We start from the raw sequence: 23,629 nt of genomic DNA on the forward strand, positions 1-23,629 counted from the left end.
AAGAGCCTACAGCCATGCACTTCTGTGGCTGGCTGTACACGCCACCTGTGACCCCCCCCCCCCCCCAGGCTTGGGAGAGTGATGGGAGTTTTACACTAAAGCTCCCTTTAGCATCTTACTGTCCGTGTGCATGTACCTTGTCAATATTCTATGGATCACTGCTTGAACTTGTTTCCAGAGTAGCCTGTTTTGGAGTGCCACATCCAGGCCCCACTAAACTTGAAGTTGCAGGGCTAGCATGAAAGTAATATTGAGGCACTAAGTTCCACATGAGGTTCTTTTCAGAGCCTTTATCATTAATAAGTTAGCTGCAGAATGCTTTCCTGGTCCAGAACCATTGGCATTAACTCAGCGCTTGCCTTGTATCTGAAGGCTCACGCCATGGGTATGCCAAACGGGCGGAGTACCGGGAACTACATAATTGACCTTGATTGCTTGGCTTGAATTTCCTTGGTTTCCATCGTGGAAGGGTTTTACGCTGAGGGACTGAGCAATTATGTCATCCACTGGATGGAGTGGGGCACATCTGCCCTGTGCTCTTTTCCTTGCTTTTATCCCCATGCTGCTGCTCTTGCTTTGCAAAGTGGAACCAGGGTGCCCTGTGGAACTATGATCTTCAGTCCTTTCCTGTTGCCTGCTTAGAGTGATTGTGGTCACCCCTGGCCATTTGACCTTTAACTGCTGACAGAGTCAAGAGTACCTGAGGCCTTGCGGTTCTAGTGCAGCTGGCAGCATACCCACTGATGAGGTCAGCTGTAGCCTGGTATTATGTTGCCATATGATCCTAGTCTATCCTGCCTTCAGCGTCTTTCCTAGCTCTGTTGGTTGGCTTCTCTGCCTTTTTAGACGTAATCTTTAATGGAAGAGTTTATGGCTCAAATCATTCAGTTCACTGCTTTTGACTGAAAAGGCCACAAACACGCTTCTGCTCCTCTACTTGCAGATTCTGTATCTGATCTGCAGTGTCTCTGAGACATCAGCCACTGAGACTCCAGCTAAAGTGGAGTCACCCTGTCCTTGACAGATGAGCTTGCCTCTGAGGAGTTGCAGTGTCCTGCCATTACTCCCAAATTAAAAGAGACTGTTTTGACTCTTATTGATGTGATGAGCACCACACTGAAACTTAAGGACCAACCTGTTGCTTTTACTAGTGCTCTTCCCACTCTTGGGTTATTTACAGCCTCTAAGACTGCAAAGACTTCCTGGTGGATCCGCTTTTTCAAGTCCTCTTCTATTGAGATTGAAAACACCCTGACAAGTTGTTTGCGTCCCCTAAATGCCTATTAATCTCATATATATTGGAAGAGAACTTTGCAAGTTCACCATTTTGGTAGAAGGTGCACTTGTTGTTAAGGACCCAACCAATAAAACGTTGTTGGCCCTCTTTAAAACTCTGTTCTCACTGGCAATCCCAGCTCTTCATCCAGTCTTAGCTGTAACCCTGCTCTGCCAAAAACGAGTTGGTTGGGCAAAGTGCCTTTAAAGGTATCTTGCTACTACTGTGGTTTATCTCATGGTCATAGAACATCTGGAGCACATGGTTGTAGCTTTAAGCTACAGTTGTTGTAGGCTACTGGAGGTTTCCTTTCCCCTCTCCTGCAAGGGTCTCTTGTCAGTACCCATGCAGAGGACACTGACTAAAGTGTTGGACTTCACAACCTGTGTCTACATAGCATCTCATTCACATGGCATTTAAGGAACAATGCCTCTTCAGATCTACTTTGGATACCATTAAAATAGAGGCTACTGGTGGCAGGAGAAACAATCTTTCTCTGTGGAGGAAGCCTAAGCTACAACCCAGGAAGGTATATGTCTCACAAGTGTTTGGGAAAAGTCATTTCACCACTCCTGCAACACCCACATTCAAACCCCTTCCCTAAATGTAGGTCTCAGTCAGTGTAGGTCTGGGGCCCGCTCCTTGGTTTTCACCTTGAACCTTCCTGTGTCACTGCACAGATTTGAAGTTTATCATGTAGCCCTCTCAGGTCTTCTGGATCAAATGTTCTTGTGGCAGAACGGTTTGGAGTTTTACTGTAGCCTGTTTGCAGTTCCCAAACTCAGAGGGGGTATCTGCTCTATTTCGGATATAAAAACACTGAATGTCTTTGTACATGCTCAGAAATTCTGCATGGAATCCACCAGGTCTGTTAGCACCTCCTGCCACCAGACAGAATTACTGACTTCTATAGATATAAGGGATACATACCTGCACATCAGTGTTTCCTACACTTTGCTGTGAATACCCTGCACTTTCAGTTTGTGGCCCTTGAGTCGTTCACCTTTTTGCAAGAGAAGTTCTGAGGCAGTCCCGTTTGGGCAGTTTTACTGTGCAGACTCCTACAACATGATATGTTGTAGTTTTGGGACAAGCCTGTTCAGCCCCTAGAGTGGTGGCTCAGGAATCCAACTGCAGAATCATTTGACAACCTTCCTTCCTTTTTTTTGAAAGATTGTCATAACTGAGGCTTTCCTGCAGGGCAACATAGGAGTCTGGGATACCTTGTTGGTGCAGGGGACTTGGTCAGGAGGAATCTCTTCTTCAAATCAACATTCTGGAGCTTTGCATAATTTGTTTGTGCAGCTTTCGACCATCCCGCTGGATGCAGTCAGGCAATGCCACGGCGGTGGCATACATCAGCTATAAGGGAGGAGCATAAAGTCTTGCTGTGTTGTGGATCCTTTCCTGTGCAGAACTTCACATTCCAGCCTTGTCCACCATTTACATACCAGGCATAAACAATTGACCGGCTTATTTGTCATCTTGCAGCATTTGGACCAGGGAGGGTTTTCCTGGAACTGTTACAGGTGAGGGATGCCAGATATTGAACATGGAGACCAACAAATTAGACAAGGTTGTCTTTCTGTACAGGGATGCTTTAGTGGAAGCATTGGATGCTCTGGTGGCTTTGTGAAAGCAGTACACCCTGATCTAAAACTTTCTTCAGCTGAAACTTCTACGTTTGCTTTACAGGATCGAGTTGAATGGCATTACGCTGTTCCAATGCTCTTCCAGATCGTTCTGTCTTTTGACTTGAGTGCCAATTAACCATCCTACCTCTTCAATTGCTGACTTTAATGCATGGCAAATAGCATGGTTGAAATCATAATTTGGGAGATGGTGGCATTTCTAAATCTATAATTTCCACAATGTTAGCTAGGAAGTCTATTTTTGCAAGGTCTGTTGTTGGCTGTCGACAGCAAACTTCACTTAGTCTCAGGGCTTCCACTCGAGATTATTTGTGGGACAAATCCTCCCAAACTGGTCCTGGACTCCTCTTTCTGTTTTGTGTCAAAGACTGTTGACATTTTATTCCCTGAGCTTTGTACAGGGAGTCTCCCTTACAGCTTCCCCTGTTAGTTGTGCCTCTGTAGGATCTGAATCTGTTTCTTTCTGTGCTTCTAAAACTGCCGTTTGAACCCATTGGAGACATTTCTTTCGCACCCAAGATAGTATTCCTTGCTGGCAGCCTTATCCTGAACAGAACCATTTCTGGGTTTGTATAGGAGCAAGGTGGTGTTAAGGCATAAGACTTCTTGCCTAAGAGAGTTTCTGCCTTTTACTTTAACTAGAAGTTGACATAGTTCTGTCGCTCTGCCCGACTCAAACCTACCAAAAGGCAATTTCCTCCATTGTCTGGATGTGGTTTGAGCTGTGAGAGACTTTTCGCTCACATCCATTCCTTTTTTATAATAAAGAATTATTATCCTTTGTCACCCTGTAGAAAAAGAAATAGCTGCACATCCGCACATTTATCATTCGTAATGATTAAGCACAAGATGTATGTGTGAAACGCGTCTACGAGACTTCATGTTGGTGTCATCACTTGCAACATTTTGGAATTAAAGGTATTTGTAACTTATTGGAATCCCTGGATGTGCTGCTATTTCTTTTTCTACATGTGTTCCCACGGAGGCGGGCTGGGGCCAGCACTCTATGGGATATCCTATCTCCTGGCAATTACTACACACTATACACCTGGAGCAGCGTTTTCCTTTCTTCAGTATCCTTTGTCACCCTGGATGGTCCCCATTAGGATGCACCTCATTCCACCATCTTAAGCGGCTCAGACAGACCATCATCCAAGCCTATGTATTCTCCAGTTCAGTTTTTCTTTTTCTCTTGGGTCTGTTATCTTTTGTTTGCTATGTTGCTCATCAGTTATACTGCTTTTGGATGACCCAAAAGTGAATGAATTATTGTGGCCCCCGATTGACAAGAAAGAAAATATAATTTTTTTTACTTCCCGTAAAATCCCTTCTTGGAGTCTATTGAGGGACATAGGTCCTATCCCTCATGTTTATGATCATGTTCTCTGTAATGCTTTGCTACAAAACTGAGGCATGCTATTAGTGGAAGGGGTTATCCTGAGCTGGCCTACAGTTGTTTTGTTTGCCAGTATCATGTCCTCTTATAGACAGCATTATAACCCAAAAGTAAATGACCTACTAAGTCCCCCAATCGACTCCAAGAAAAGGATTGTACGGTGAATAATTTTTTAGTTTTATTTACTGCGAGTCTCCCACCCTCCAAACTAGTTTTTAAAAAAGCCCTCAAAAATAGAGATTTGACCAAAAAGAGATAAAAAAGTTACCTCTTCTCTAAAGTCTGAACCTTCTGGGGGGCCAGGTGAGGTGGCAGTGAGGCACGGCGGTGTACAGTAAGTGTTGGAAGATGTGACCAAACTAAGTAATTTATCTTTTTCTTTGGCAATACTTTCATTTTAAAGATAATTTTTTTTTAAGCTTATTCTGTCTGGGGATTGGGTGACTGCTTTAGTATTACAGCACATCAGTAAACAAGTTCACGGTTTAAATTTTGTAGAAATGGCTGCCATCTTTTTAATAGAAAGGGTTTGATTGGGCTAATAACTTCTATAATTTAATATAATATACAATGGGGTTGATTTTTCTAAAGCTGGAGAGTGCAAAATTTGGTGCAGCTCTGCATAGAAACCAATCAGTTTCTGGGTTTTTAAGCCAGCCATACATGGGTCGAATTCTGAAAGAATTTTCTTTCAAAAATCGTATCTAAGAATTTTCGTTCAGATTTCGCACCATTAGTGGGCTGCAGCAACGGCCGATTTTTGTGCGGACATCGAATTTGAATAATCGGGTATGTTTGAAATTTTTTGAAAAACTAACAATTTTTCTAATCAATGACGGGAGAATCGTGCGAGACTTATATTGGAGGAAGAAATGCGCATGAGCGCAAGTAAAGAAAATTCCCAGAAAGAAAAGAAGATTCCCAGTCATGAAAATCCTTTTCTGTAGCAACATGAGGTGAAATGGAAGGCTTGGTGGTTTGAATTTTCGAAATCAATGGTAGCACCATCTGATCATAAAACGCACTAAATTTCAGATTTTCAAAAGAAAATGTGTTCGGAATTAGACCCGTGTATGGCCTGCATTATGTTAAAGCTTAACTGAACTGAACGCTAATTGGCTATCATGCACAGCTGCATCAGATTTTGCACTCTCCAGTTTTAAGCTGGCCATACATTATACAATTTTCTTATTAAATTTCTTTTTACCTTCTGTTATGTAGTGCAAGGACCTGCCTAATTGCATATTAATTGAACGTGTTTAGGTTTGACATAATATAATATGGTTTTGGTAAATCTAAAGGCAAACTTTACAGGAGAATTGTATAATGTATGGCAAGCCTTAGTAAATAAACCCCAATGTCCCAGACTCACCTGTGTTCTTCAGAAGCCCAAAATGTCCATGGCTGGTATCAGAACATCTATTGGTGGATCATCCTTGTGATCAATTAACCTGTAAGCACTCAACTATAAGAATTTCCAGGTTCAGAACTATGAGATCCCAGCCGCCGTGAATCTAAAAAACAGAAAATGGGGATAGAAAGTGAGGGGAAATTTCTCCAGTATGGTCACAGACCGCAAAATACAATTTTAGTAGGGTGGTAAGGGTTAGAAGTTTTTTTTACGGTTCTTATTGCTGCCCATGTGGTCATAGGTACAGGAAATGTGAGATACTCTTACCAAATGGGACACAACAATCTTGGTGGAGTGGTTTTCCTTCACCTTCTGTCCCATCACCACTCAGGATGCAAGAAGATGTCTTCCCTACATGATGAACTGAAAGTCAACTAAGTTTACTGTCAGTCCTAATTTTTGTAAAATCCACAGTAACCAGATTTTTCAAGCTTCTTACATTGCTTCTCTGTTTGGGTGATAGCCTCTTGTCATATAATTATTTGCAGTGCAACATGCAGTATGTATGGTCACAACTGCAATAGGCTCAGAGAGAGGGTAGAACCAGATAGTAGTACAGATAAATGCCAGTAACTACTTGGATTTAGCTAGTGGGCAGCAAAATATGTATCAAGATGAATATACTGTGTCCCCATTTATTTTAAATGGAAAAACTGTTTGACTGAATTGCCTGTATTTAGAGGTTTAGAGGTATGCTTCGAATTGTTAACCCTTTTTAAAAACCATAATCTGACACTTATGGGAGTACAGGCAGTCCCCAAGTTATGAACATTCGAGTTACGAACAACTCCTACCTACGAACGGATGTCAATGCCGGCTGCTTGTGCTCCACACTGTTCCCGGATACCGCTGAGCAGCCATCTTGTAGCGTCAGACACATCCCACACTGCAGTACTGCATGTACTGCAAGGCCACAAGAGCCCCAGATAACACGGCTGCATGCCCAGAAGCGCCCTGAACATCCCACATCCCTGCACAGGCTGTAGTTACACTAAAAAATGCAATGTTTCGACTTACATACAAATTCGACTTAAGAACATACCTACAGTCCCTATCTTGTTCGTAACTCGGGGACCGCCTGTACCAGAGTTTATTAATTGCCATCCGTCCCCCCAGCTGTCTGTAGGTAGCTCCCGCTGTCAGCCTGAGACCTGTAGGTATCTGTGCGAGACTTTGCTGGGAGTTGCAGTCATTACCACATATCTAAATCTACTACTACTAAAGCTTTATGCACGCTGGATGTTTTTACAGCTGATTCTAGGGGCGTCTGGTGTTTTTTTTAAATTTTTCTTTCATTGCCTCTAAACTCCCCTGCATTTTGTCCTATGTGTCCATGCACATATAGGCTTTTAGCAGCATTAAGTGGCAGGGGCTTTTATAGGCAGGGAAAAAAAAAAGAGTTTTGGCAGAAAAAACACTTGATGCTACTAAACGTGTCTATGCTCTAGGCCATTTAGTGCTTGAGCGCTAATTTATTTCAGTGGCCAGAATAAATTTATTTCAGTAGCCAGAATAAATAATTATTCTGGCCAATGAAATAGCTTGATGCCTGTAAACACGCCTAAAAACTTCAGACACTTTTACAATCCTCAGGCTTTTTTTCTGCCAAAACGCTGCTGCCGGGAGGAAAGGCTTCTAGGTCAGTTTGCAAAAGGTCCAGTGCACATGAGACCTTAGTGTGTTATCATGTGGTCATTATAGCTTTTGAGAAACTCTCTGGGGCAGCCTTTACATAACAGTACTTTCTTTGAAGATGCCTAAAAGCAGCTCCCACTCTCAGCTTCAGTGCTTTTCTGGGAGCTGTTATTTCATAGGAGAGGAAGATGGTTGGTAAGTTAGTAAGCTCAGATACTCCTATAGATGTCAGATTACTATTAACTTTTTTTAAATAATTTTTCTTTATTTAGGTATATAAAAAGTAGGTGGTTACAAAATATGGCCTATTGGGCATTCCCAAGCCAGAAAGGTACATGGTAAAACAAAGAACAGAAACGGCTTCTCACTCTTGGTAAACTTGACACGTCACATGTCCCAGAGGACTGCTGGACCATTCAGCAGGTGCAGCACGATTCGCGCATGCGCAGTGCTCACCCAAGTGTGAAACCGCTAGCTGTCACAGTTTAAATGCCAGCGCCAGGGAGAGGAGTGGGAGAGAAGTGACGGCTCAGGTGAGTACATCGCTGGATCATGGGACAGTTTTTGTAGCTGCTGATTTTTAATAAACACAAAAACTACTCCTCTTTAACTTTGATGCCCTCCTATTAACAGAACATGCAAAGCAGAAAATGATTAGGATTTAGCCGAATACAACATTTTTATTTAGACTTTTATAGATATTTTAAGGATAGGTGCATTGTAAGTCAACTACCCAGCCAACCTTCACCCTGTACAGCAGATTTCCCAATAGAACCATAAATCTGAAGCCTCCAGAAAGGCAAGTTTACACTTCCCAGAACCTCTCTGACTACTCGTTTTACATGGCTGGCCAATTATATTTTTTAGGGCCACACATTAGGGGAATTTAGGCTGAATTCACACTGACTTGCAGTAAAATGCAGGGAAAATGAATATACATTTCTATCTATTTTATGTGTGTTTTAACGCACGTTGACATGTGTTGATGTGCACATTTTGCACATTTCCCGTGACCTCCCATCCTATTCCTGTTGGTGGGACAGAGAAGGAGTAAGCAAAGACATATTTGTTTTTGGAGACTTTTGGTAATGGATGTCTAGCACAACAATGCTGACTAGAAAGCATCTGCTCTGCACACACTGCTCTTCTCCTTACTCTCCAATTCCCCAAAGATGGCCACTGGTATTTGTGCTTGTAAAGGAACAAAATGAATGACTTGGCAATATTTTCCTTCTTTACATGACGTGCGTTTTACACTTATTTACATGTGTTGCGTTAAATGCATATATGTTGCATTTTAACGCAATGCAGGTCCATGCAGCATTGTAGTGTGGACGGGACACATAGAAAACAATTGTGTCCATGCGTTGATCTGGATTTTACAAGCGCACTAAAGTACAGAACAACTAGTGTGAATTAGTCATTACTGGTTCTTATAGTCACGTGGCAATGGGTTATTGTAAGGCAACCTTAGATTGTAAGCTCCTTGAGGGCAGGGATTAATGTGAATGTACAATATATCTGTAAATTGACGGCGCTATTTAAGCACCTGTAATAAATAAATTAATTCTTTCAATGTATAAAGTTCTGCTTTTCGTTGGAGCTGGATTACCTTAGTAAACAGTGCCTTGAAAAAGTATTCATACTCCTTGAAACTTTCCACATTTTGTCATGTTACAACCAAAAGCGTAAATGTATTTTATTGGGAATTTATGTGATAGGCCAACACAAAGTGGCACATAATTGTGAAGTGGAAGGAAAATGCTTAATGGTTTTCAAAATTTTTACAAACAAATATGTGAAAAGTGTGGCATGCATTTGTATTTAGCCCCCCTGAGTCAATACTTTGTAGAACCCCCTTTCGTTGCAATTACAGCTGCAAGTCTTTGGCTATGTCTCTACCAGCTTTGTACTTCAAGAGAGTTACATTTTAGCACATTCTTCTTTACAAAAAAGCTCAAGCTCTGTCAGATTGGATGGAAAGTGTCTGTGAACAGCAGTTTTCAAGTCTTGCCACACATTCTCAATTGGATTTAGGTCTGGACTTTGACTTGGCCATTCTAACACATGAATATGCTTTGATCTAAATCATTCAATTGGTTCTCTGGCTGTATGTTTAGGGTCATTGTCCTGCTGGAGGTGAACCTCAGCCCCAGTTTTAATTCTTTTGAAGACTCTAACAGGTTTTCTTCTACGATTGTCCTGTATTTGGCTCCATCCATCTTCCCATCAACTCTGACCAGCTTCCCTGTCCCTGCTGAAGAAAAGCATCCCCACAACATGATACTGCCACCCCCATGTTTCATGGTGGGGATGGTGTGTTCAGGGTGCAGTGTTAGTTTTCCACCACACATAGTGTTTTGCTTTTAGGCTGAAAAGTTTGATTTTGGTCTCATCTGACCAGAGCACCTTCTTCCATGTTTGCTGTGTCTCCCACATGGCTTCTCACAAACTGCAAATGGGGCTTCTTATGGCTTTCCTTCAACAATGGCTTTCTTCTCGCCACTCTTCCATAAAGGTCAGATTTGTGGAGTGCACGACTAATAGTTGTCCTGTGGACAGATTCTCCCACCTGAGCTGTGGATCTCTACAGCACCTCCAGAGTTATCATGGGGCTCTTGGCTGCTTCTCTGATTAATGCTCTCCTTGCCCGGCCTGTCAGTTTAGGTGGACGGCCATGTCTTGGTAGGTTTGCAGTTGTGCCATACTTTTTCCATTTTTGGATGATGGATTGAACAGTGCTCTGTGAGATGTTTAAAGCTTGGGATATTTTTTTTTTTTTTATAGCCTAACCCTGCTTTAAACTTCTCCACAACTTTATCTCTGACCTGTCTGGTGGGTTCCTTGGCCGTTATATTGCGATTTGTTCACTAGGGTTCTCTAACAAACATCTGAGGGCATCACAGAACAGCTGTATTTATACTGAGATTTAATTACACACAGGTAGACTCTATTTACTAATTAGGTGACCTTTAAAGACAGTTGGTTCCATTTTAGTTAGGGGTATCAGAGGAAAGGAGGCTGAATACTATTGCACACCCCTCTTTTCAGATATTTATTTGTAAAAAAAAACTTGAAAACCATTTATCATTTTCCTTCCACTTCACAATTATGTGCCACTTTGTGTTGGTCTATCACATAAAATCCCAAAAACGTAAATTAATTTTTTTGGTTGTAACATGACAAAATGTGGAAAATGTCAAGGGGTATGAATAATTTTTCAAGACACTGTAGATATAGAAGAACTAAAGTTTATGATATTAACTATATACACATTTATTTTCCAGAATTCTGAGCTCATGCTATACATTTGTTTTGCAGAACTCCCTTCATTGCAAATTGAATGCTGGTTCCACAGCAGACAAACTCCAGGACAAAAGCCCAACCAAAACAAGGCTCCCTCGGAAGGTTGACCTGCGAGCACGATACTGGGCATTCCTATTTGACAATCTCAGGAGAGCTGTAGATGAAATCTATGTAACATGTGAATCAGACCAAAGTGTTGTTGAATGCAAGGTAAGACATATGATGTTTGAGCTGCGCCCTCCTTGTATATGGATACCAACTGATGCCTTTGTGGGATTTTTTGCATTGAAACTGGTCATCTTTTTTTTTTCTTTATTTATGAAGTTTTTAAAAAGGACAGGAAGGTAAGCACAGACCCACCAACATATAATTTAGATGCAAGTCATAGAAACATGGTCTTTATTAAAAGGAAGGCCTTTGACTCAGATTTGCCTATCACGTTGAATTGTATATTTGAATTAGATCAAAAGAGATTATATAATACTGTACATGCAAGATATACAGTATCTGGTTTAAAGACCTCTTGTTTTATATCCTGCAAATAGCCTTTATCTTACAGCAAGTCATACATGTTTTATGAAGTTTGGGGCATACTGTGGTTAGCTCACCGTCCGTCTCCAAATACTTCACTTGTGTGATTCTTATATCTTACTGTAGATGGCAGTGTTGTAACTCATCTGTATGATATTTTGTTTGGCTAAATGGAAGCTTGTTTATTATTCATTGTCCCAAAAATGGGTATAAGATATAACTGAAGCCACGAGATTACTTTTTATATTATTAAAGTGACACTTCTCTGTGTTCTTAAAAAAAAAAAAAAAAAAAAAAAATAGATTTGATCGTTATTTTCAATTGCTCATTCTAGTAAATCCTGTTTTATGATGTTTCCTAGTTCCCTGTTGTGTCTTGGATATTCTATTCATGCAACTATTTTTACTTTGAAGATTTCTTGTGTGCCATTATAGTCTGTACATTTGCCACTTATTTAATCTATTAACTTCAGTGCACTGCAAAGGTTAAAAAAGTGCACAAGGTATTTCCTTAAAGTTTGTGTTTTTCCTAAAAGCTGACACCTCGCTGTTCGATTTTTTTTTTTGTAAATATATTTTTGTGTATATATCAGTTTGACCTTCACAAACAAGTCCGTAAAGAGCTTACGCTGCTTCTTCCATAAAGGTCCCCGCTTGGTGTATTCTGTAGTGAGTATGATTTCCATTGCTTCAGCACAGGAGTTTAATCTGCAGCTAGAAGCATTGTAGGTGAACAAGAGAGCAGTATTGATGTGCTGGGCCCTGGGGTCCTAGTGTCCTGGTATAGAGTGTCATCAGGACAAAGAGATGGCGCCAACAGTCCTGCCGTGCACGCCAGTGACTAGAATTAATTACAAACCAATCGAATCCGTTGCAGCCAATTGGTAAACTAATTGGTAACTTTAGCCGGGCATCCAGCTCTGGTGATCCGGTATGGGGGAGGGAGTATCCTGTGAGACACTTTTGTCCAGCTGCGGGTGAGATGTCCGGAGAGAGATGTGCATGAGAGGAGACGAAGCCCCCGCTGCTGCTTGTCCTGTTTATATTCCCTTGTTCGGAAAACATGGCTCCTATTACAGCTCACATGGCATGAAGTCTGATCAACTTGATAAGGTGAAATGAGCCTTCCTTCAAGCAGGTACCTGCCAGAGGGGATGATTACTCGTGTACAAGGAGATGGGGCTATACTACTGCAAATGAGAGCTAATTGCAGCGTTGTAATGGGGGAAATGCCTGGATGGTAGCTGGGTGGGAAATGATCTGCCAGCATGATACATAAAATACAAGCTGGGCCTAAGGAGAATGGAGCGAGATTACAGTACCTGTCATTTGCATCACAATACAGTTTAATATCCTCATATAACTTCTTTTTTGTGTCATAGTGACTAAGTAGTGGTGAAAGTTTCCAAAAAATCACGAGAACAATGGATTTTTAAGAACACAAATTTATCTATATTGATCAAAACAATAATTACACAGTGTTGCAAACAAAAGTTTTGCTTGTATGCCAAAAAATATTTTGCTTACATTGGAAATACGGTTTATTCATTTATTTCCAAGAGAAGAGCTCCGTAGTGTCCGTTGTTTTCTGTGGCATTGCACTTCAAAATATTCTGCTGATTCATGAATAGAGCAATAGCCAGTAGTAGCAGAATAAACATCATCTGTCCTAGTTCTGCTGCTTGTTTAACTTTGTGGAGCCACACAGTGTAGGAGCAATCTGTCCTACTAACATTGTTATTGTACAGTAGGACATCTTCCTTCTCTTCAATATATGCAAAGAGATTAAAGGACAAATAAAAACCTAAAAATGTACAGTATTCTTGTTTTGTTGATGTAATTATTGAAGAAGATCAGACTGCTACTCTGTAGAAGCGAATTATTATCACATGGTAAGTTAGCTAAACATAACTACATAGTTGGTCGGGTGGAAAAAAGACACAAGTCCATCTAGTTCAACCAACAAAAAAACAAACAAATATAAAACCTCCGTATACACTATCCTATATCCATAGTTGATCCAGAGGAAGGCAAAATAAACCCCAAAAAAGAATAAGCAATCAGGTATTCCCTGGATCAACTACCCCTGGTGGTATTACTTAATAATGTTAGTACCCAGTTACATTTTGTTCATTCAGGAATGCATCCAGCATTTTTCTAACAATCTTCTGAGCTGATCAGAACTTGAGGGAGGCGTTCCACATTTAAATAGCTTTGACAGTGAAGAAGCCTTTCAGTATGTCAAGATTAAATCTTTTCCCTTCAGACGTAAAGTTTCAAATAAGCATACTTGTTACCTAGATCTTAATGAAAATGTTACCCTGGTGAGATTTTCTGAGTTCACATCCCATAAAAAAGTATGGAGGCCCATCAGCTGTCAGGTGGGTTATCCCACTTGCTTACTGTGCACTTATACACCCTTCCTACCCAGGCCAGCTTTCAGTGCTATCGCACTTTGGATGAAAATTGTGCAGTCATGCAACACTGTACCCAATCTAATTGTTTTTACCATTTTTTTCACACGAATAGAGCTTTTTTTTTTTTTTTTTGGTGGTATTTAATCGCCATTGGGTTTTTTATTTTTTGCTAAACAAAAAAAAAAGATTTTGAAAAAACATTTTTCATAGTATATATATATATATATATATATATATATATATATATATATATATATATATATATATATTTTGTTCTTAAATTTTGCAAATTGGTAATTTTTGAGGCTGCACTGATAGGCACTGATGAGGCAGCACTGATCAGTGACACTGATGAGGAAGCACTGATTGGCATTGTTAAGGCTGGACTCATAGGTGGCACCGGTAGGCTACACTGATGAGGCGGCAATGATAGGTGACACTGATGAGAAGGCACTGATGAGGCTGCACTGATGGGTGGCACTGAGAGGTGGTACTAATGGGCACTGATGAGCATTGATAGGCGGCACTGAGAGACAGCACTGATAGGTGACACTGATGATGAGGCACTGATGAGCACTGATTGGCAGCACTGATAGGTGGCACTGGTGAGCACTGTTTGGCAGCACTGGTGGGCACTGTTTGGCAGCACTGGTGGACACAGATTGGAACCTAAAGTTCCTCTAACAGAAGCCGGTGACCGGTTTTCTTCTTTGCTCCTCACGCTGATCGCGTGGAGAAAAAAGGCAGATAACCGGCTTCTGTTTACTTCGGTGATCAGCTGTCATTAGTTGACAGCTGATCACCTGGTAAAGGGCTGCTGTGATTGGCCCTTTACCCCATTTAGTGATCAGCCGAGTCCGAAAGACTCAACAATCACAAAGCTATGGATGCCGTCCCGGCACTAAAAGCCCGCACTGTAGCCATCTTTTAAACATAGCGTGGGCAGAAAGTGGTTAAATAAAGGAGCACATTAAAGTCTGTATTTGATGGTGGCGTGAGTGATACATTCTGTAATAGATTGTAAAGTGATAAGAGGACAACTGATCATAGGTAATACTATATCATTAAGAGAGCCCTTACTATCAATTTATATTACCATATTAATTTGCTTGCTCTAATTTATATGTAAGTTGTAGATTACCTTAGCCACTGTTTTGAATTATTTTATTGTGTACCACATTAAAAATGTCCCCTTCCCCAGTCACCCCTATCTCTACAGTTAAATTGTTACTAAACCCAGGACCTTGTATTTGCTATATCTGGTTTCCCACAGTACACAGAACATGGAAATAGTTTAGTAAATATAAACTGCTAAATACCTTTTCTCATCAGCAGTATATAGCAGTCTTGTGACTTTTATCAGTGTCTGGTTAAAGCTTGTAGGAGGAGTTTTCATTCTACCAGGATTGTCCTATAAGAATGCAGGACCCCTGACCCTCTGTCTGGACAGTGCTGATTGGCCCTGTACTAATCACATGCACTTTCCCAAGAAAAAAAAAAACTCTCTAGCAATACACACCAAACTGAGCATGTGCAGCTTGTCCCCTAGCTCCATAAATATCAGGAGATTTATCGGGGACACTGGAAGAAGGGGAAGATCAGAGAAGACCTGATTTAACTGCCTTTTTGCACAGTGCAGGGGATTAAAATTTAGGTTCCACAGTGAGTATGCTAAGCATACTTTACTGCATATCCAGACTGATTTTACTGTTGTGCGTTTAGTAACACTTTACAACCATTCAGGGTAAAGCTGGGTATACACGTATAAAATTTTGGACAGTTCAGCAAGAACTCGTATTTCAGTACGTGTGTAGCCCTGTCTTTTCAACAGCCATCGGTCAGCCATCAGTCATTAGACTGGCTTCTGTCCAATGGTCATTCTGGAAAACCAGCATTTGATCAGCGCATTTAGACAGTGGCTGCAGCACTGATCAGTGTATTTCGAAAGAGGAGTGTCAGAATACTTTAGTGCAGCAAGGGAGATCCCTGCATCCACATCGCTTGTGTGGATGGAGGTATCTGCCCATTTTTTTTTTCTTTCAACGCACTGGTTGAACAAAAAAATAAAACTGCGCATATACCCTGCTTAAAACTTGTCAGAAAGGGGTGTGGATATGGGCACTTCTAAAAGTGACTTCATCAGCATACGGCTATTTGCTATACTGATAGTGTTGAGTTATGGAGTGAGGATGGACACCTGCGGCCGGCACCTGTGATACTCCAGACCAAGGAGGAAACCGCAGAATCTGGAGTGCCGCTCAATATTGGTGAATACCTTACACACAGTTTTGAATTGTTTTAGCTGAACTACAGGCACAAAAATGTAATTCAAACATGTTCCTCCATAGTTACATATCAGTGGCAGTCACCCTATACAAGGAGGGAGAGCAGTAGTGACTAGTCTTTATCACAGGAAGCACATATTTCGAAGACATACACATTGGACACCAAAATTCAATACATAAAAATGCAATAAAATAGAAAGTAGTCAGTGCAAAGATAGAATTGCAAGCTGAACACTAAAGGTAAACCAACAACACCTCAGTACATATATGTAATAAAACAGTGCAGCGCAAAAGTCACCAATCAATAACATAAACAGTTAATACATTTTATTTTTAAAATTCATATATAAAACCAATCCTAATCCACATAAAGTGTGCCACTGTGATAAGGTTGTGCGCCCAAACTCTGGAGCATGCAAGTGTCAGCGTGAGTCCACCCCATCCACCACAGACATCCGTACCTGCTCACCTCACATCTCGGACCCACAGGTCTGCAATCGCCTTCCCATAAGAGAAAATATGGTAGTCCAACGGTCAGTCAGTCACACCGAGGATGATAGTTTTACAGTCAAATGGAAAACACTCCCCGTGATATGTAATGAAATGAAATGAGAATCTAGTGCTCTCTGTATACTTCAATTTATTAGATAAAAAAGATAAAACACTTTCAAGAGAAGCACTTGAACCAAGTGCATGCATCAAGTGCTCTAAATACAATGCAAGTAAAAAAGGTGGTCGCGGGTGATGTCAGTACGCAGCTCCTCCCCCGTACACGTTACGTCCATAGGCGAGAATTCGTCAGTTGGAACGGAGCTATGAAGTCTACCCGCATTTACAGTATCTTACAAAAGTGAGTACACCCACATTTTGTAAATATTTTATTATATCTTTTCATGTGACAACACTGAAAAAATGGCACTTTGCTACAATGTTGTCACATGAAAAGATATAATAAACTATTTACAAAAATGTGATGGGTGTACTCACTTTTGTGAGATACTGTAAATACACACACCATCCCGGCCGTCATGGAAACATGACCCTTCACATCAGATTATAAGTACAAGCTGCACAATTGCAACTATTACATTGAAAAAGAAAGACATAGGGCTCTTTCACACGGAGCGGACCGCATTGCGATCCGCTCCGACACTTTGTTTTTTTTGTCCGCATATCATCCCATCCGTTTGCGGATGATATACGGACATAATGTATGTCTATGGGCATTGCGGATGTCAGCGGATGACACCGCTGACATCTGATTTTGCATCCGTTCCGTTTTTTAAACGGAACAAAAATAGGGTTCTGTTCCATTCCAAAAAACGGAACAGAACTGAAAGGACGAAAATCGGATGTCAGCGGATGGTCATCTGCTGACATCCGCAATGCCATTGACATACATTATGTCCGTATATCATCCACAAAAAAATAGGATGATATACGGACATGCGGAACGCCCGTGTGAAAGGGCCCATAGAAACACGTCTTCTTAAATATAATTATCTAATCAGCACGAGTAACAGTAAATTAATTTTTATAGAATACTAATTTGTCATCCCACGGCCACCTTTAACAATAAAAATCATAATAAAACTGTAATCATTATTCCATAAAATAGGTAAATTACCTGTTGGATATAAAACAATTCAAATCGAATTCAATATTTAAGCCAGCCTGAGTCATACCCTTAGTTTCATATGTCACCTACGTCGCTGGACTCCTCCCCTTGTGGGCGGCACACGCGCGCCACCGGAGGCTCGCTGCGGCTGTTTTCAGTCACAGCGGGAGTCGGGCCAGGGGAGGAGCGGCGGTGATCACTGCCGCTCTTCCCCGATCATCGGGGAATCGAGTGTGGAGATCCGCCCGCTTGTGTAAACAAAGCGGGCGGATCTCCTAAGTGACAGGTAGGGACAGATTACAGGGTTCAGCATAGCTGAACCTGCGATCTGTCCCTGTGTCACTCAGTCACCTCCCCCCACACATGTCAGTAAGCACCAGATATACATTTACCCCTCCCTCTCCAATAAAATTAACCCCTTCCCTGCCAGTGTCATTTTTACAGTAACAGTACATATTTATAGCACTGATTACTGTAGTAATGTCACTGGTACCCCCAAAAGTGTCAAAAATGTCAGTCAAGGGTCCGATCTGTCCGCCACAATGTCGCAGTCCCGCAAAAAAAATCGCAGATTTTTTTGATCGCCGCCATTACTTGTTAAAACAAAAAAAATGACAAAAATCTTTCCCTTAGTAAACGCAATAACTTTTGCAAATACGCTTATTGCGATTTTTTTACCAAAAATATGTAGCAGAAAACAAATTGGCCAAAAATGATAAAAAAATTTTGATTTTTACATTTTTTGGGGGGAATTTCATATAAAAAAATGTGAAAAATATTGTTATTTTTTCAAAATTTTCGCTCTTTTTTTGTTTATAGCGCAAAAAGTAAAAATCGCACAGGTGATCAAATACCACCAAAAGAAAGCTCTGTTTGTGGGGAAAAAAGGACGTAATGTTGTTTGGTTACGGCGTTGCATGACCGCGCAATTGTCAGTTAAAGTTGCACAGTGCTGAATTGCAAAAAGTGGCCTGGACGTAAGACAGCAAAATCCTCCGGTGGTAAAGTGGTTAAAGTAGGCCGTGGGATGAAAAATGAGTATTCTAATAAAATTCATTATTATTTTAAATTTTTTTGTTTGGTGTTCAGAGTCCCCGTTTAACATTATTGTCTGGATTGGGTAATTTTTAACCAGCTTTTAGTACTAATATTTGGTCTTTTTTAAGGCTGTTATATTATAAGCAGGCATAGTGTTACTAGTATTAACTAGATAATTATATTTTGGAAGACGTGTTGCTATATCTTTCTTTTTCAATGTAATAGTTGCAATTGTGCATCTTGTACCAGTAATCTGATGTGAAGCGTCATCTTTCCATGACAGCTGGGATGGTGTGTGTATTTAAATGCGGATAGACTTTGGTAGCTCAGTTCCTGCTGATGAAGTCCCGCCTACGCACGTAACGCGTATGGGAGAGGAGCTGCGTACTGATATTACCCGCAGCCACCTTATTGACTTGCATTATATTCAGAGCGCTTGATGCATGCACTTGGTTCAAGTCCTTCTCTTTTAAGTGTTTTATCTTTTTTATCCAATAAATTGAAGTATACAGAGAGCACTAAATTCTTTCACTTCATTACATATCGTGGGGAGTGTTTTCCATTTGACTGCAAAACAATCATCCTCGGTGTGACCGACTGACCGATGGACTACCATATTTTCCCTTATGGGAAGGCGATTGTGGATTGTGAGGTGAGCGGCTACGGATGTGTGTGGTGGATGGGCTAGACCAGTGATGGCAAACCTTGGCACCCCAGATATTTTGGAACTACATTTCCCATGATGTTCAACTTCACTGCACAGTGCACAAGCATCATGGGAAATGTAGTTCCAAAACATCTGGGGTGCCAAGGTTCACCATCACTGGTCTAGACTCACGCTGACACTGGCATGCTCCAGAGTTTGGACGCACAACCCTATGACATTGGCACACTTTTTGTGGATCATGAAATGTTTTGCATATGAAAGGACATTTTATTGATTGATTGGTGACTTTTGCGCTGCACTGTTTTGTTTTAAATACATTAAAAATGATTATTTTATTTAGACAATATTTGCCTAATTAGAAGAACATTCTGCAAAAATGTTATACTAGTACATTTGCCCTGGAAAAGCAGTGATTGATACAAGCACATGTGTAAGAGGTCATCTGTCTTCAGAGTATTGAATGCAATAGAATAGGTGCACAGGATGATCTAAAGCCTTGCATTTTAACCCCAGGCAAGACTTTCTATCTGTTCTCCAAGGAGGCCATTTATCCTTATTCTTTCTTTCGGGACATTTCCCTCTCATTTCCCTCTGTGTCTACATAACACAACCTCTACTAACGTTTGGAAACATGCTGCCCCTTTTGCCTCTACCTTTTACCTACCAGGTGCATACATTTGAACCCTTGCTTCTGTTTGACCATTCCTTCTTCTCTGCATGTCTATGTAGACCTGAACCAAAAAAAAAATAACACATTGTATTTGGAGCACTGCCTGTTCTACTTGTGTTAGACAGGGCCGGCCCAGATACAAACAGTAGTTTGTAATATTGTCAGATACGAAACTGCATCTGACTGCGTGCCAAGCTGGGCCATACACGTTAAAGAAGTATTAAAGCTAGAAACGAAAATATATCAAACTGCAGCTTCCAAATTCCTAATTTTTGGTGACTGCATAAGTCCTCTTTTTAGGCTTGTTTTTCTATTATTTTTACCTGATGATCTTGCCAGTAAGTCTGTTATTTTTCAAATTCCTTTACCAGACCAAGGTGTGCAGCAAAAATGGCACTTAGAGGGTTGAAACAAACCATTTACCACTGGCAGGGGGCTTAAACTCTTAAGGACCACCCCACACAGATATACTGCAGCAGGATGGCTCCCGTGCGTGAAATCACGTACCTGTACGTGATTTCCTGCAGTGGGTCTGGGGCCCAAGCGCCGCTGGCGACCTGCTCTAGCTTTGATTGGACACATCAGGAGCCAATCAGCAGGTCCGGTAGACGCGATGTCCGTCGGGACCTGCCAGTCATTCTCAGGAGAGGCAGACCACTGTTCTGTGAGAGAGGCAGACAGAGATCTTGTTTTTCAGCTAAGAAGGAACACAGATCTCTGTCTTCCTCCAGTCAAAGCATCCCCCACACAGTTAGAAAGCACTCCCTAGGAGCACACTTAACCCTTTGATCACCCCTGATGTTAGCCCCTTCCCTGCCAGTGTCATTAGTACAGTGACAGTGCATTTATTTTAGCACTGATCACTGTAATAATGTCACTGGTCCCCAAAAAGTGTCAGGTGTCCAATTTGTCCACCGCAATGTCACAATCCTGCTAAAAATCAATGATCACCGTCATTACTAGTAAAAATAAATAATTCCATAAATCTATCCCATAGTTTGTAGCCGTTATAACTTTTGCGGAAACCAATCAATATACGCCTATTGGGTTTTTCTTTACCAAAAACATGTAGCAGAAAACATATTGGCCTAAATTGATGAATACATTTGATTTAAAAAAAAAAAAAATTATTGGGTATGTTTTATAGCATTAAGTAAATATTGTTTTTTTATTTCAAAATTGTTGGTCTTTTTATGTTTATAGCACAAAAACTAAAAAACGTAGAGGTGATCAAATACCACCAAAAGAAAACTCTATTTGTTGGGAAAAAAAGGACATAAATTTTGTTTGGGTACAGCGTTGCACAACCACACAATTGTCAGTTAAGTTAACACAGTGCCATATCGCAAAAAATGGCCTGGTCATGAAGGGGGGTAAACCTTCCTGGGCTGAAGTGGTTAAAGTGATCAGCTTTTTTTTCATTAATGTAAAACCTTTATCCCAAAAGGAACAAAGCTGTCGCTGCAACTGCTTACAAAGTGTTAGTTTGAGTTCAGCTTTAGTTTTAGTCAAGTCCATTTAAATCTGCCAGTGCATCCAACACTACCCTCTCCTCAGATTGGCAATGCTGCTTTCTAAAGCTGGCTATAAACTAGTAGAATTGTGCTAGAAACTTTCCGATTTAAGAATCTTTATTTAATTTTTTAAATTGTTACTGGTGTCGAATCTACATTTGTATTCAAATAAAGTAATCAGAAAATTTGAAAGAAGCAGGATGGAAATTGCGTCTAAACACGTGTTAACGCTTGACGCAATTAGTGCTTGAGCGTTAAAGGTTAAGTTCACCTTTTTTTAAAAAAGGAATAAAGGCACATCTTTTTTCAGGTAAAAAAAAAATAATTTTTAATTTTTTTTTTTTACTTGGAGCCTGTAAAGGATTGCACCCACGATTAGCGGGTGCCATGCAGGACTTCTGCAGGCTTGTCCATGTATCTGTCTGCTTGTACTTCGTAGGCAGATTCACATTGACAGGAAGAGACAATAAACTACCAGAGCGCTTAACAGCACCATGTGGTAGATCATTGAGAACTACAAACCAACAGCCGCAAAGGCTTGTCTGTACCTGTAGTTTCTCATTCACAAATTGACGCGGCCGGGTGGTCAAACAGTGACAGCGTGCTCCCAGAGAAGATGCCGCCCGCAGCCCGCTTGATGTCACTGGGTGGGGGGAGAGGCTGCAGCCACTGGAACATGTTGCATGTTTCACCCTAAATATGGGTGGAACATGTAACATGTTCCAAAAGGTGAACTTATGCTTTAATTCAGTTTTAATGGGTAGAATAAATGATTATACTGGCCAATTAAATAAATTAACGCTTAAGCGCTTGACGCTGCTGAACTCTGGGTTACCGTGGCTAAACGCAGTACACGCGTTTTCAGCATCCAGTGTTTTTCTGCTGCCAGGAGAAAGACATCTAGGGAGCATCCAGTGTGTATGAACCTTAAAGCGGTTGTATCCCCAAAAAAACCCAAAAACAAACCCTGCAGGACAATGGCATAATGTGCTAGTATGCATTGCTGGAGAGCTTCGTTTTAAGGTAATTCTTTCATAATGTGCTAGTATGCCATGGGCGGCACAGTGGTGTAGTGGTTAGCACATTCACCTAGCAGCAAGAGGGTCGCTGGTTCGAATAACAACGACACTACCTGCCTGGAGTTTGCATGTTCTCCTTGTGCCTGCGTGGGTTTCCTCTGGGTACTCCGGTTTCCTCCAACACACCCAAGGACATGCTGGTAGGTTAATTGGATCCTGTATAAAAAAATTGGCTCTACTGTGTATGTATGTGAGTTAGGGACCTTAGATTGTAAGCTCCTTGAGGGCAGGGACTGATGTGAATGTGCAATGTAAATGTAAAGTGTTGCGTAAATTGACAGCTCTATATAAGTACCTAAAATAAAAAAATTATGCCTTTAACTTGCAGGGAGAGGATTTTTTATTTTTTTTTTATATAGAAGAGTTTACTACACCAGCAGCTGTCAGAATGTCTGAACAGTTCCTGCATTAGAATGGATAGGAATGCTTTTAAGCCTAAACTTTACCACCCAGCTCCATTTTGCAATTTTTGCAACTTTTGCAACTTTTTTTGAGCCGGGTAAAGCCGACAGTGGCTCTGACAGAGTGAATTTTGGCAGATTTAGCAGCAATGGGAGGGTGGAAGTTTGCCAAGCTTAAAGCGTTTGTTACCCCAACACTTCATATTCCTGATCCGTGCCTGCTGTTACATGTACTTGTATGAGAAAGTATCCTGTTCTCTTTGTATTGTTTCTTTATGTGAAATCCCTGGTGTTCCTGCTAGTTACCTTGCTTTCCTATTAGAAACGGACTACTCTAAGCAGGGGATCACACTATGGTCAGTTCTCTAGCTATGTTGGTTACTCAGTATGCTCTCCTCCAATGTTTAGACTTGTCCTGACACGCCCCCGCTGCACAGCCATTCACTGGCAAGCTCAATGTGCTGCTACTTCTCCTCCCCTGAGTTCTTATGCAGCGGAGGAAATGTGATCACATATAAAAGAAAAAATGAAAAAAAATATATTTATAATGTTTTTTTTTTTTATATCTATACAAAAATGTCTATTTTAAACGGAATGGGTTGGTTTACAAGGTGATCATTTACAATCACTTTAAATAATTCTCTCCAAGGTGAGAATTGTGGAAGTGGCTGTGAGTGCCTGTCAGAAAAAGGTACCTGCTCCCCAGAAATCAACCCCTTCCTGCCGACGTAACA

The 23,629-nt window shown here is 41.0% G+C and overlaps 1 protein-coding gene across 2 annotated transcripts in view; it reads left to right on the forward strand.

Moving 5' to 3' along the window:
• Positions 1-10,691: 10,691 nt before the first annotated feature.
• The window catches only part of SCAPER (S-phase cyclin A associated protein in the ER), a 422,169-nt gene continuing 409,231 nt past the window's right edge, over positions 10,692-23,629 (forward strand). The window contains exon 1 of one of the 2 annotated variants that reach the window (XM_082252843.1): positions 10,692-10,886. The gene's annotated coding sequence lies outside the window, so the exon portion shown is untranslated. The remainder of the gene's footprint in view (positions 10,887-23,629) is intronic. The other variant, XM_082252842.1, reaches the window with a different exon arrangement.

Source organism: Pelophylax lessonae (genome assembly GCF_965119305.1).
Source record: "Pelophylax lessonae genome assembly, chromosome: 4".
Classification (NCBI taxonomy): Eukaryota; Metazoa; Chordata; class Amphibia; order Anura; family Ranidae; genus Pelophylax; species Pelophylax lessonae.